This window comes from Chrysemys picta, chromosome 7, assembly GCF_011386835.1.
Source record: "Chrysemys picta bellii isolate R12L10 chromosome 7, ASM1138683v2, whole genome shotgun sequence".
NCBI lineage: Eukaryota > Metazoa > Chordata > Testudines > Emydidae > Chrysemys > Chrysemys picta.
The window spans coordinates 104,873,465-104,885,390 of record NC_088797.1 but is presented as its reverse complement, the minus strand read 5'-3'; the positions used below and the strand labels follow the sequence as shown (position 1 = coordinate 104,885,390).

The window sequence follows — 11,926 nt, the reverse complement described above, 5'->3', positions numbered from 1 at the left end:
GCAGCACGCTAACCTGTACAATTTGGGGGAGTGTCAACTTTTGCACAAAAAAAAAAAAAAAAAAAAAAGGCAAAATAAGGTCTTCCAGTGCTGGAGGTTGCATCACATTCTGTGATTAACCCTTAAAAGTATTTCTTAGAAAACCTCTTAGAGTACATGTTGGTTAAACGATACTTGCAATCAAATCCACGCAGGTTAACAAGATCTCTGCATAGGCCTTAGGCCATAAGTCTGGGCCTTACTCTGAGTCTAATTCTCCTCTCATTTAAACAGGTATGAATCAGGAGTCATTTAGTTTGTCACTAAAGTTGCACTGGTATATAATTAAAGTAAGCAAGAAGACAACTGGGCAACCTGTCGTCTATTTGTCTGTGGAGTGTAATGCACTCCTGTGGTAATGTATAAATAATAAAAATAAGACAATCTGGGATACAGAATGGGGAAATCATCCCCTATTGTGGGAGAAAAATCAGATAGAACTTGCAGAGGTGTTTCCTCAACCTTCAGAATACAGAGCAAAATGTTTTAAGAACCATTTTAGTCGGATGGATGTAAACTATTTAAGAGATTTTATTGAGATTTACGCTTGTGCAAATTTTAAAGACACGATAGAAATTATATAAAGATTTTCAGTGAGGTTGCATATAGTATTACTAGTAAATGTAAAATTCAGTTCATATTGGAAATAGAGGTGAGGCAGATTTTGTATGTCAGGAAGAGTAAATAACATTTATTGTTGCTTTAAAAAATTTTTTAGCCTGTACTCAGGTAATAAGTGTACAGTCTAATACAATGATCCAAGAAGGTACTTAAGAATATTGCACTTTACATTTATCTTTTCCATTAAAAACACCCCCAAACCTTGCCATAGTAAAAGAGATGCATTAACAGAACATCACTTCCTTCTTTTTTATTTTGTATATTCAGATTATTTCCTTGAAATTGCTTATCCAATCCTATAAGCCTTTAAGGGTAGCTGAACCATTAGCCCATTGTTAACTCTGGGATATTGCACAGGAATTTGTTATGGGGCATCAATAAATTGCTTTTTCTTGGTGGTTAATGTATTCTTTGCCATCCAGAAAAAGACTCAGACCCAAATCCTTACATTTTTTGAAGATCTGGGCCTAAATTCTTTATCACTGTATATTTCAGCATTGTTGTTGGAAAATTGGATCAACAGGGTGGACCTATTCTAATGCTACTGCTGTTCTTGGGAGTAAAGGGATGAACTTCATAAAGTTTTTGTTCATGTGATTGGTAAATACCGCTTATTTTTTTTGTTCCTTGTTGCAATACATAGTAAACCATACTTCACACTCCAATTTATAATGCTCTTTGCCAACCATATTTCCTACAACTAACCATCACACAGTTAAACTTTTTTTCAGTTTGCCATAAAATTTTCCTCATCAGACTCAAAGTTTTACCCATCACTAGTCACCACCTGGTGAAACATTATGCAAAGGAATGGGGAAGCGGTGGCAGGGGGAATGGAAGAGACAAGGTGGAGCTCTATTCTGTAGTCCTGCTTAGTCATAATTTTATATTAAATATGATGGAAGTACAAAGGCTGAAAGATAAAGATGATCACTGAATCTGTAGGTGTCCAGATTCATCCTGATTTAGGGCTGGGAGATTGCTAACAAAAGGCCCAGTGGACATTTGTTTGATTAAAAATCACAGAAAAGCCTCTCTTACTAGTCGTATACTGATGTAGTTGCATTGATTTCAGTGAAGTTACTTCTGTTTCATAACCATGAGAGAGACTCAGTCCCATTATGCAAAAATTATACATATGTAACTTGACAGATTCCACTGAGCCATAAAAGTAAGTTGAGGACTGAGCAGAGAAAGGTTGAGGTGATCCAAAAAGTGACCTTTGGGTAATTATGTAAGGAAACAGAGGGGGTGTTTTACCAGTACTGCTGAGATGCTGGATAATTCAGACACACTGGTGTTTGTGTGGATTGGACTCAGGTCTGGACATGACTGAGACAGAAGGAGTGAGCATTCTTCATCTATGCTGCTTGTTATAGTAGCAAAAGCTAGGCCAGGTATGGAATAGGGCCAAGGTGATTTGAGATGACAAAGGCATGGATTATAGCGGCGATGTCTGCCTCTGAAAGAAAAATTGTCTCACCTTGCCAGATGCAGCTGGGAAAGTGCCTTCTTGGCTACAGTGGTAAACCTCATTCACAAATATTGACTGCATTCCCTTATTCATTGGTGCAGACATAGCCCTCATAGCTTCTTCTATTTTGTTCCTCCAAATCACCAACATACCATCAACATGCATATGATTCCATTACTCTCTAATACCTATTATGTGTTATAGTGATTAAAACAATTTAAAATTAAATGTCATTGAAAAACACAGTTTATATGTCAGTTACTGCACATTAGACAACGTTCAAGTCTGTCCGTTCTACTATGGTCAAGTATTCTAAAATAAACAAACAGGAAACATGTACACATGAAGATTTTTTTTTAAAATGACATACAGCAGTCAGTCTGCTACAGGAGTTACAGTACCAATACTGAACATACTTTGACCCTAGTGTTTCACAGCCATGGATAATTGTGTCAAAAATTATGCCAATTGAATTAATGCAATGACAAAGTGGTTATACATACTGTATATAATCACAAAACATCTGTTAGAATATCACATGAAATCTGGAGACACTTTACCCATGTTGTGAAGACCAGAAAAATTATTAGCTAGATGCAGAAGGAAAAAAGCTTGCCAAAATTTTCCAAACCAAGCAGGAGGTTCCAACTTGTTTGAACTACACTTGATATATTTGTAGGGGCTTTTGCAACAACAGAAAGCTGGACATGCCTAAAATGTGTTGGCAAACTCAAGATATGAAGAGCAGATGTCCTCACCTCCACCCACTTAATTATGGCTGCCAGTTTAGTTAATATCTTCCACCTCATTGAACTGCCCAGTTGGGAAGTCAGCAACGACAGTGCAACAGCAGAACAAAGCGTATGGTGCCAGTTATCTGGTGTTTGTACCTCCTGTTAGAAAACAATGAGAAGGGACCATTTATAACCAAAGGAAATCCATAAATACAAGAAATTCTTACACTATTACAGTACTACTGACAGACACCTTAACTTCCATCCTCATCCTGAACATTACCATGGCTTGAATCCAAAGGCAGCAGCTGTACAAGATGAGCCAGCGAGGTTCCTCAATTTGGTTATGAAGTCCACTAAGTTTGTTTTGACTTAGTCATTCTTCATTTATCTTACTGCTGCTTTGCAAAATTCTTCTCACTCACTCACAAGGAGCACGTATTTTTTTAAACGTTTTTTAAAGATAAATTAAAATATTCCATTGTTTAATTACTATCATGGGATGAGTGGGAAGATTCTGTGCCTAAGCTGGTTAATTTTGCAAGATTCTATTACACCATCACTTCTCATCAGGGTAAAATGACTATGAACTCTCCAGGCAAAATTAGGCTGTCTTCATATTGGTGACAGACAATTTCTGTGATGAAATATCTTCAATGGTTAGGAAAGACCCTTTTGAAAGAACTAAAAAGTTGTGTTTGGCAAATGTTATTACAAATTTTGAGTACTAGGTGATTCGCCCACCATCCAGCCTATACTGGAAGTGTATTTTCATTATTCTTAGGGTGCTGTTACAGACAGAAGAATCCTGCACTCTAAAGTTGGGCACCTTGTTTTTAAAAAAAGTGAATCTAGCAATGGGAGATCTACAGAACCAGTGTTTCTTTTGTTTTTTCTCTCATCTCCGTAGGTGCGTGTGCATCAGCCATTGAGCCAGGCTGAATTGACCTATACTGCATTTATAGAACCGAGTGGCCTCTCTCTAACACATGGCGTTAGCACTACACTGTCCTATCTTTTTTGTTGGTTAAGTAAAATTAAACCGATATTTTCCCACCAACATGATTAGAAATACTATTGAAATAAATTAAATAACTAAAAAATAGAGATGGAGTAAGAAAGCTGAGTTTTTGCAAAGTCTCTGGTTAATTTTGGTTTTAAAAAACCAAATCAAATAGGGGTTAGTTCTGGCTTGCATTTTATCCAATCCACAGAATTTCATAAAGGGTTCAATAAAAGCAAGGGGTGGAAGAGGGAAGAAAAATTCCAATGCACAAAAAAGTTTTATGTTAAATAATAAACTCTGACCACCAGAAAATGAGGGTTCTAAAGGAATAGCTGCACTAGAAAGGAGCTAGCCATATAAAGATCAAGTTTATCAAGACATACTTGTTCTTTTCTAATTTAGGTGAGGCGGTGGTGGTCGTTTTGTTTTGGAATACGGGAATTTGTTTTGTGATCAGATTTTATTTAAACCTTAAGCCAGTCACAGAACCTACGTAAATATCACCAAGAAGAACATCATAGTTTCCATCTATGCTTTGACCATCAGATACTGAATACAGAATATGATACACTTCAGATCTATAACGTATTCAAAACACATATGCACAATACAGATCCTCTCTGAAACTTAAAATAATAATATAACTTGGAGCTTTAAACATGTATTTGTTAATGTTACTTAGAAATGTGCTGCACTTGGTTTGTTGGTATCCAGTTTATGATGTTAGTTCATGATGAATGTCTTAAGACAACAGACATTTGGTAAATAAAGTAGTACTAACTTTTTCAGTAGAAAAGAAGGAAATAATTTTCTCATTAATTTCTTCTCTTAAAATAGGTAAAAAGAAAACATGTTTTTGCCAAGTAGCCAGGGCTGGATCATAGGTGGCTTGTGTGCAGGGTGAAATGCTCAGTGTCTGGGCTGAAGAGTTGAAGGTCAGTCCAGGGACTGGCCAGGTCAAAACCTCAGAGTCAGAGTCCATTACCAAATTGAGAGCCTGAGGCGAGAATAGGGGTTAGGCTGGGCCAAGGTCTTCCACCAGCGTCAGCAATGGCTCTAAGTTGAAGATAGTAAACCAAGATCAGGGTCAGAGGCTGGGCCAAGGTCAAGTATCCAGGATCCAGGCGAGTTGCAGCTGGGAGTGGCATCTCAGGCAGAAGCACACCAGAGGTCTGCATTGCTCACACAACTTCCAGAAGTGACTTCCTGGTTTATATGGAGAGTGCCAGCCAATCACAGAATCAGGACTGTTGCTCATGTGCCTTATGTTGAGACTTCCTGCAGGGCTTAACATCTCAGTACTTCTTGGTGGTACTCCTCTGTGGGCAGCTGGTGGCAATGAGGAAGTACTGTTTGCTTCAGACCTTGTAATCCCTGGCTCTAGGCCCATGGGTTCTAATGCAGTTCTGGTAATAAAGAGCAAAAATGCACAGGATAATTGTTAGCCATTTGCAAATGCAACTTTCACATTTGTAGTTAAACTAGTCTATTTTGTTTTGAGAGATTGAGGAAAAGAGAGTGGGCGTTCTGATTGCATTATTCATCTCATAAAGAAAATGAGCTATACAATAGTGTGATGAAAATACTTCTTCCGCTATGAAGGCAATTAACGTATTCTGGGCAGGCTTTATAACTTACCATATAATTAGCCGGACAAATCATTGCCTGAAAATGTATATTTACCTTGCATTAACAAGAGAAAGCCTGTAGGGGGAGTTTTCTTATTACGCTTCTATAGTAATTGAAAACTGAAAATTGTAATGCTTATTTGGACTGTTTCTTGCTGAAGAGTCCTTTTTCTTTAAATGTTACATCTTTAGATTTAGAAGAAAAAAGGAGATGAAAATACCATATTGAATGTAAAAAACATTGAATATTACGGCATAAAAATGTATATGATTAGTAAATAACAGAATATTTGCGATGACTTCCATACTTGAGAGCTGCTATACAATTATGGAAACAAAGGGTTCAGTGTATATGGGATGGACCTGGGAGTCTGGAGACCTGAAACCTATTCCTGACCTGCTGTGTGACACTGGTAAAGTTACTTGCCTTTCCTGTGCCTCACTTTCTCCAACTGCAAACAAATGGAAATAATGTAACTGATACAGATTAGCTGGCCCTATGAGGCCCTGTTAGGTCATTCTGATAGCACAAAGGGGCTGTGAAGTCAACTTGACTGACCTAAGCTTATCTGGGCATATCTGGCCAAAAGGGGCATGGATGGGGAGCTGCTGTACTCCATCTACCCCAAGATTCAGGAACAATCATTTCATAGAATCATAGAATATCAGGGTTGGAAGGGAGGGCCCATGGTCAGCAAGGCTCATTTTAGAACCAGGCTATACTAAGTTGTGCCAGAGGCTGAGTAGGCTCCCAGCCAGCACAATGCAAATGTGACACAAAGTCAACCTTGGGTCTTGTGCCAAGCACATTTCTGCTATAGCCAAGAACTGCGCCCAGTATCCGCTTTGTAAAACTTTGATGATACTTATTCTTTCTAAAGCACACTGAAATCTATGGATGAAAAGTATTATGTAAGTGCTAGGTATCATCATTTATTGATGCAAACACATTTTTATTGATGCAAACATATTTCAATTTAATTTTGAACCCAGCTATAGAGGTGAAATTTTACCATCAGAATTCAACGTTTGATGAGGTTCTAACTGCTGAGTGTGGCTTTTAAATTTACTTTGGCAACAGTTTTGATGCATGGCCAAGGACAATATCAAAACGATCCTGACAGCATATTGAGAGTGTAATACGAAGTATAGTACCACCCATATGTGAATGTCATTCAGGAACAGAATGAGCGGGGCATAGAGAATGGAGCTGGAGAAATAGAGTGAGTGGAATAGGTCCCTAGTAGACAAAAACAGCCAAAGGGATGTAGAAGGAAAGAAAGAACAGTGTGATTGTTAGCCTGAAAGCATGGTGGGAAAGGGAGGAGAAAAGAGAGGGTGGATATAGCAGGAATGAGTGAGGCTATGCTGAGGCCGCCTCCTTAAGAAGTAATTAACTCACAACCTGGTATAGTCAGGGGCATCCAGGCTCATGAATGAATGTCTGTTCTATGCCTAAGAGATCCAGACTAACACGGCTACCCCTCTGATACTGTTCTATGCCTGTTACTCTCTGATTCATAGGCTGGCGAATAACCATCACCCACTTTCTATTTCTTCTTTTTATTTTTCTGGACAGGTTGTCCCCTCAGCTATATTATGCCGTGTCCATATGAGCACTGCAACTATGTCAGTAGAACATGACATTCTGCCACTGCAGACCTAGCATTTAATACTGTGTTTACAAGCATTATAAAATCATTGTCTGGACACAGTTTCAGTGCCACTGCCTATGGTGTCAGTGGGTGAAAACACTGTGATTTCAATGTAGTAATGTTCAGGGCAATGGAAAAATCAGGCCCTGTGTATTGGTTTAAACAAGAAATGGTATACACCCTATAAAATTATTGCTAGGGTAGGATTCATGTTAGTCCACAGTCCTGGTGGAGGGACTGCTTGTTTGGAAGTGTGGCGATAAATGGCTGATGTATCAGAGGAAGCTTGGGTTTTGCAAACTAGCACTACCCTGGTGTGTCAGATTTTAGTTCAAATATTCGATCACTAGTGGTTTTAGGAATAAAGTTAATAAGCAGCTGCTTAGAGCTAGCATCTTGAACTGTCAAATATTTCCCCGAAGCTAGTGATCCTTTGTGGTGGAAACTACAGATAACTCCCGCTCTTCTTTTTAGCATGCAGGATTCAGATCCACCTGCTTCTGATGGTTGCTCCCACACTATTCCTTGCCACACAGAGAAGGAGAGGACAACAGTGATGGAGAACAGGCTACTCCCATGCTCCAGGGTGTATGGACAACTGCAACAGCTGCAGTAGACTGGTTCTGACAATCTGTGTGCTCCTGTCAGAGCTTTCTTGGGATCACAAAACTACAGAGAGAGCTAGTGGGCCAAGTTTGTGGTCAGAACGGCAATAAGGGAAGGAGAAAAATGTGGTTGGGGAAGTTCACCAAGGAGAAAGGATAGGGAAAGTGAGAAGGTGGATGGAGAGCAGGGCTGCTCTCGGGATGTTCTGGTCTTGGGCCTAAGCCTGAGACACTTGGCAGAAGGAGTGGCAGCAGGGGGCACCAGAGTGATTACTGCAGGCAGCCACTCTGCATATCTTTCTGTAAACTCCATTCCAGCAGGACTGTTCCCTCAGGCTGTGCTGCAGATCAGAAAAGCTAAGATTTAGTGCTCCCTGCTGAACATATAGGCACCTTGATTGCTGGTGAGATTTTTTGCAAAGCTCTAGTGGGTGAATATCACTTACTGAAATATGCTGCGTTCTCTAAACCAGTATCAGAGGGGTAGCCATGTTAGTCTGAATCTGTAAAAAGCAACAGAGGGTCCTGTGGCACCTTTAAGACTAACAGAAGTATTGGGAGCATAAGCTTTCGTGGGTAAGAACCTCTCTTCTTCAGATGCAAGTAATGGAAATTTCCAGAGGCAGGTATAAATCAGTATGGAGATAACGAGGTTCAATCAGGGAGGGTGAGGTGCTCTGCTAGCAGTTGAGGTGTGAGCACCAAGGGAGGAGAAACTGCTTCTGTAGTTGGATAGCCATTCACAGTCTTTGTTTAATTAAGAGCACCTCACCCTCCCTGATTGAACTAACCTTATTATCTCCATACTGATTTATACCTGCCTCTGGAAATTTCCATTATTTGCATCTGAAGAAGTGAGGTTCTTACCCACGAAAGCTTATGCTCCCAATACTTCCGTTAGTCTTAAAGGTGCCACAGGATCCTCTGTTGCTTTTCTCTAAACCAGGTTATTCCAATGTACAGTATATTTTGTCTTTGTGCTTCACTGGAATTGGGCAGATTAGCTTGCCAAAGGCTTGCAGTCGCTACCTCTTCAGCACATTAAGGTCAAACATAAAAGGTCAGACCACTGACTGGGGGTGGCTGGAAGTGTCCCAAATTGAGCATAGAAAAAGAGAGGCATCCAAAATCAATGGTCATTATTTAAAATGTTGGCTGAAGTTTTTGGTTAATTGTACTGAACCTTGTTTTTGCCTTACTTGTTATGCACCAAGGCCCCAATTTAGGATAATAATCCATTTTACAGTATGTACTGTATGTGTTTGTGCAAAGAGAATCTAGAAATAAAACAAGAGAGCAGCTTGGAGAGATTTGCAGTTTACTTTTTTAAACAATGAGCAGCAGCTTAGTTACACGCTCTGTACTTCATGTAACAAGAAACCAAACATTGTAAGTGGAAAGCCAAACAATTGGTTTGCTTATGAGAACTTTCAAATGCACATCTTCCAGTAAAAAATATTATTTCTTAACTCTTGGAAATCTGCAGGCATTCAGACATACTGTACTTATCCTAAACATTGATTTGAGATTAGGAATCTGGATCATGCCAAGTTCTAGCAACTAATGAGAAAAAAAAACATATGATTAAAATATAGCCTTGCATAAAGCAAAACTTATGCAAATTAGTTCAAGATATATTATTTATCTTTATATTAGATAAATGCCCAAGCATTAGCCCCAGTTCTGAATTGTGCTCTGGCCACTTGGCATTGCTCCTCCAAAACAAAGGGGTCAGAAAACTGCTAGATAACACCAGGTGCAAATTATTCCCAGAGCAGTGTGTGGATGCGTAATGGCTCTCTGAAAATACTAGTGTAGGGATGGGAGGGGACCTCTTGGGGGAAATAAGAGGTATGGTTGGAACACACTACTATGTTGCTGTACTGGGCTGTCAGATGGTCCCTCAGGGACACTTGAAATAAGTTAGAGAAACAACAGTTTAGCCCCTAGATCCCAAAGGTGCGAGGTAGTGTAAAGCCACCAAAGTCCCATTGCCATTTCTCTTGTGCTGTGCCTCCTGATAGATTAGATGTGGGTCCCCAGACTCCACATCTCAATACCCCTTCACTTTTGGGTGGGTAGGGTGAAAATCTTAATCCAGATATTTCCAACTGTTCTTTTCTTTCGAATGGGCTAAACCAAAGCCCAGTACAGCAATGGGCTAAACCAGAACCATGGACCCAAACACCTACAGAATTTGGGTTGTTTGAAATCCACATCTGAACAGGGGTCTTGGGCCAATGTCTACTTTACACGTATGTTAGCACATCTGAATGTGTATTGTTGTCTGTTGTCAGACTAAATGTAAACAGCATGTCTCCTTGGTAAATATCCCAATGGGGAGAAATCCTCAGTATTATATCAATGTTCATCATGCTACTTTATGTTTGTTGGTACAGAGAATTTGATAACTCCGTTTTCACAGATTCAATACAAAGCCTTAGCAATTCAGTCTTTTGAAATTTAGCTAACAATTAAGCATTGTGGCCTGATCTTGTCAGGTGCGGAATGTTTACATTCAGTGGGGCTTGAAGACATTCAGCACATTACAGGATTGAGCTCTGTGCTCTAATTTAGGATCATGGATGGGTTCAGGTATTCTTTGGGGATCAAAGGAAAACACTCAGGGTATTTCATTTTACATAGTGCTTATTTCTAGTCTAGTCCATTTTTGTGATTAGACAAAAATTCAAAGGATATTTTTGCATCAAGATGTATTGTGCATGTGTGATCGCAACACTCACCTTACAGACAGTGATACTGACTCTCAAGGAGCTATTAGAGGATGTTGTATCACTAGCCACGTCACTGACCCAATAGCTTCATCAGACATATAGCCTATGACAAAAAAATCTCTAAGTAGGCTTTTGCACAATAGACTATAATGTCACTTAAGAAGATATTCCTCTACATCAGTGGTGGGCAACCTGTGGATCACGGGCCGCACGTGGCCTGTCAGGTAATCCGCTGGCGGGCCATGAGACAGTTTGTTTACGTTGACCGTCCGCAGGCACGGCCGCCCGCAGTTCCCAGTGGCCGCGGTTCATCGTTCCTGGCCAATGGGAGCTGCGGGAAGAGGCACAGGCCACAGGGACGTGATGGCTGCCACTTCCCGCAGCTCCCATTGGCCAGGAATGGTGAACCGCGGCCACTGGGAGCTGCGGGCGGCCGTGCCTGTGGACAGTCAACGTAAACAAACTGTCTCACGGCCCGCCAGCAGATTACCCTCATGGGCCACAGGTTGCTCACCACTGCTGTACATTCTATCATGTCAAACAACCATTGTTCAAATTCAATAACCCTCTAATTAGGTATTTACCAGATCCAGTAAATAATAAGCATTGTTAAAACCTCCTTTATTTATTACCTACTAATCAATAGTCCATTCAGACTATTGGGTAAGTTAACCATGTTATTACAGGTACTTTTTTAAAAAAAATACCACTGTTTGAGAACCAGAGTAAATGCAAGTAAAGAAATAAACACAAGCAATGTTAAAACTGATTCAGATCCATGCAGGAGCTCAATGTATGCAATGGTACTCCAGCTTTAACATATGCTCACAGGCATGTTTTTCTTTCTCTATCATTTCTTTCTCACAATGACATAAACTAGGGGCTACAGGCTCAGTGTGGATGCTCAGAGCTAAGCTGAAATTCCATTCCATTTGTGGTTTAAATCAACACCTCCCCTGTTTTCTCTTGAAAATGCAATACAGATTTTGGTGAATAATAATTTCCTCCACATGAACATCATTTTGTTTGCCATTAATTTAATAAAGATTTACCCACCATTGCAATATGTGAATATGTTTACTTAAGAAAACATCAGTGAGTCCAGCAGCCTAATCAGAATCCACAAAGGAACTCTGAAGTGCTTACAATATTGTGTTCCCTTTTGGATTGCTCCCAGTACCTTCACTTAATGATCACAGCTCTAAAATGCTCACATTGAAGGGAATGTCTTAGCCTAATTATTTGCTAGTATCTGATAACATTTTGCCACAAAAATGTTTGTTTGAATGTATCTTGTCAAAATAATGTTTGTGCCTAGGATTAGCTACTGCTTGGCTGAAGATTTATGTAATCAGCTTACTTTAAGATTAATTCATGAATAAAAATAAAAATACCTATTACCACTTAATTTGTATAATAGCTGTTTACT

At 39.7% G+C, this 11,926-nt stretch overlaps 1 long non-coding RNA gene across 4 annotated transcripts in view; it reads right to left on the bottom strand.

Moving 5' to 3' along the window:
- Positions 1-552: 552 nt before the first annotated feature.
- LOC112059775 (uncharacterized) overlaps positions 553-11,926 on the bottom strand; it is a 128,153-nt gene continuing 116,779 nt past the window's right edge. For 2 of the 4 annotated variants that reach the window (XR_006176001.2, XR_006176003.2), the window contains exons 8-9: positions 10,507-10,600; positions 553-5,280 (exon numbers count right to left, since the gene is read on the bottom strand). This is a non-coding gene — a long non-coding RNA (uncharacterized LOC112059775). The remainder of the gene's footprint in view (positions 5,281-10,506; positions 10,601-11,926) is intronic. The other 2 variants (XR_010589298.1, XR_006176002.2) reach the window with 1 other exon arrangement.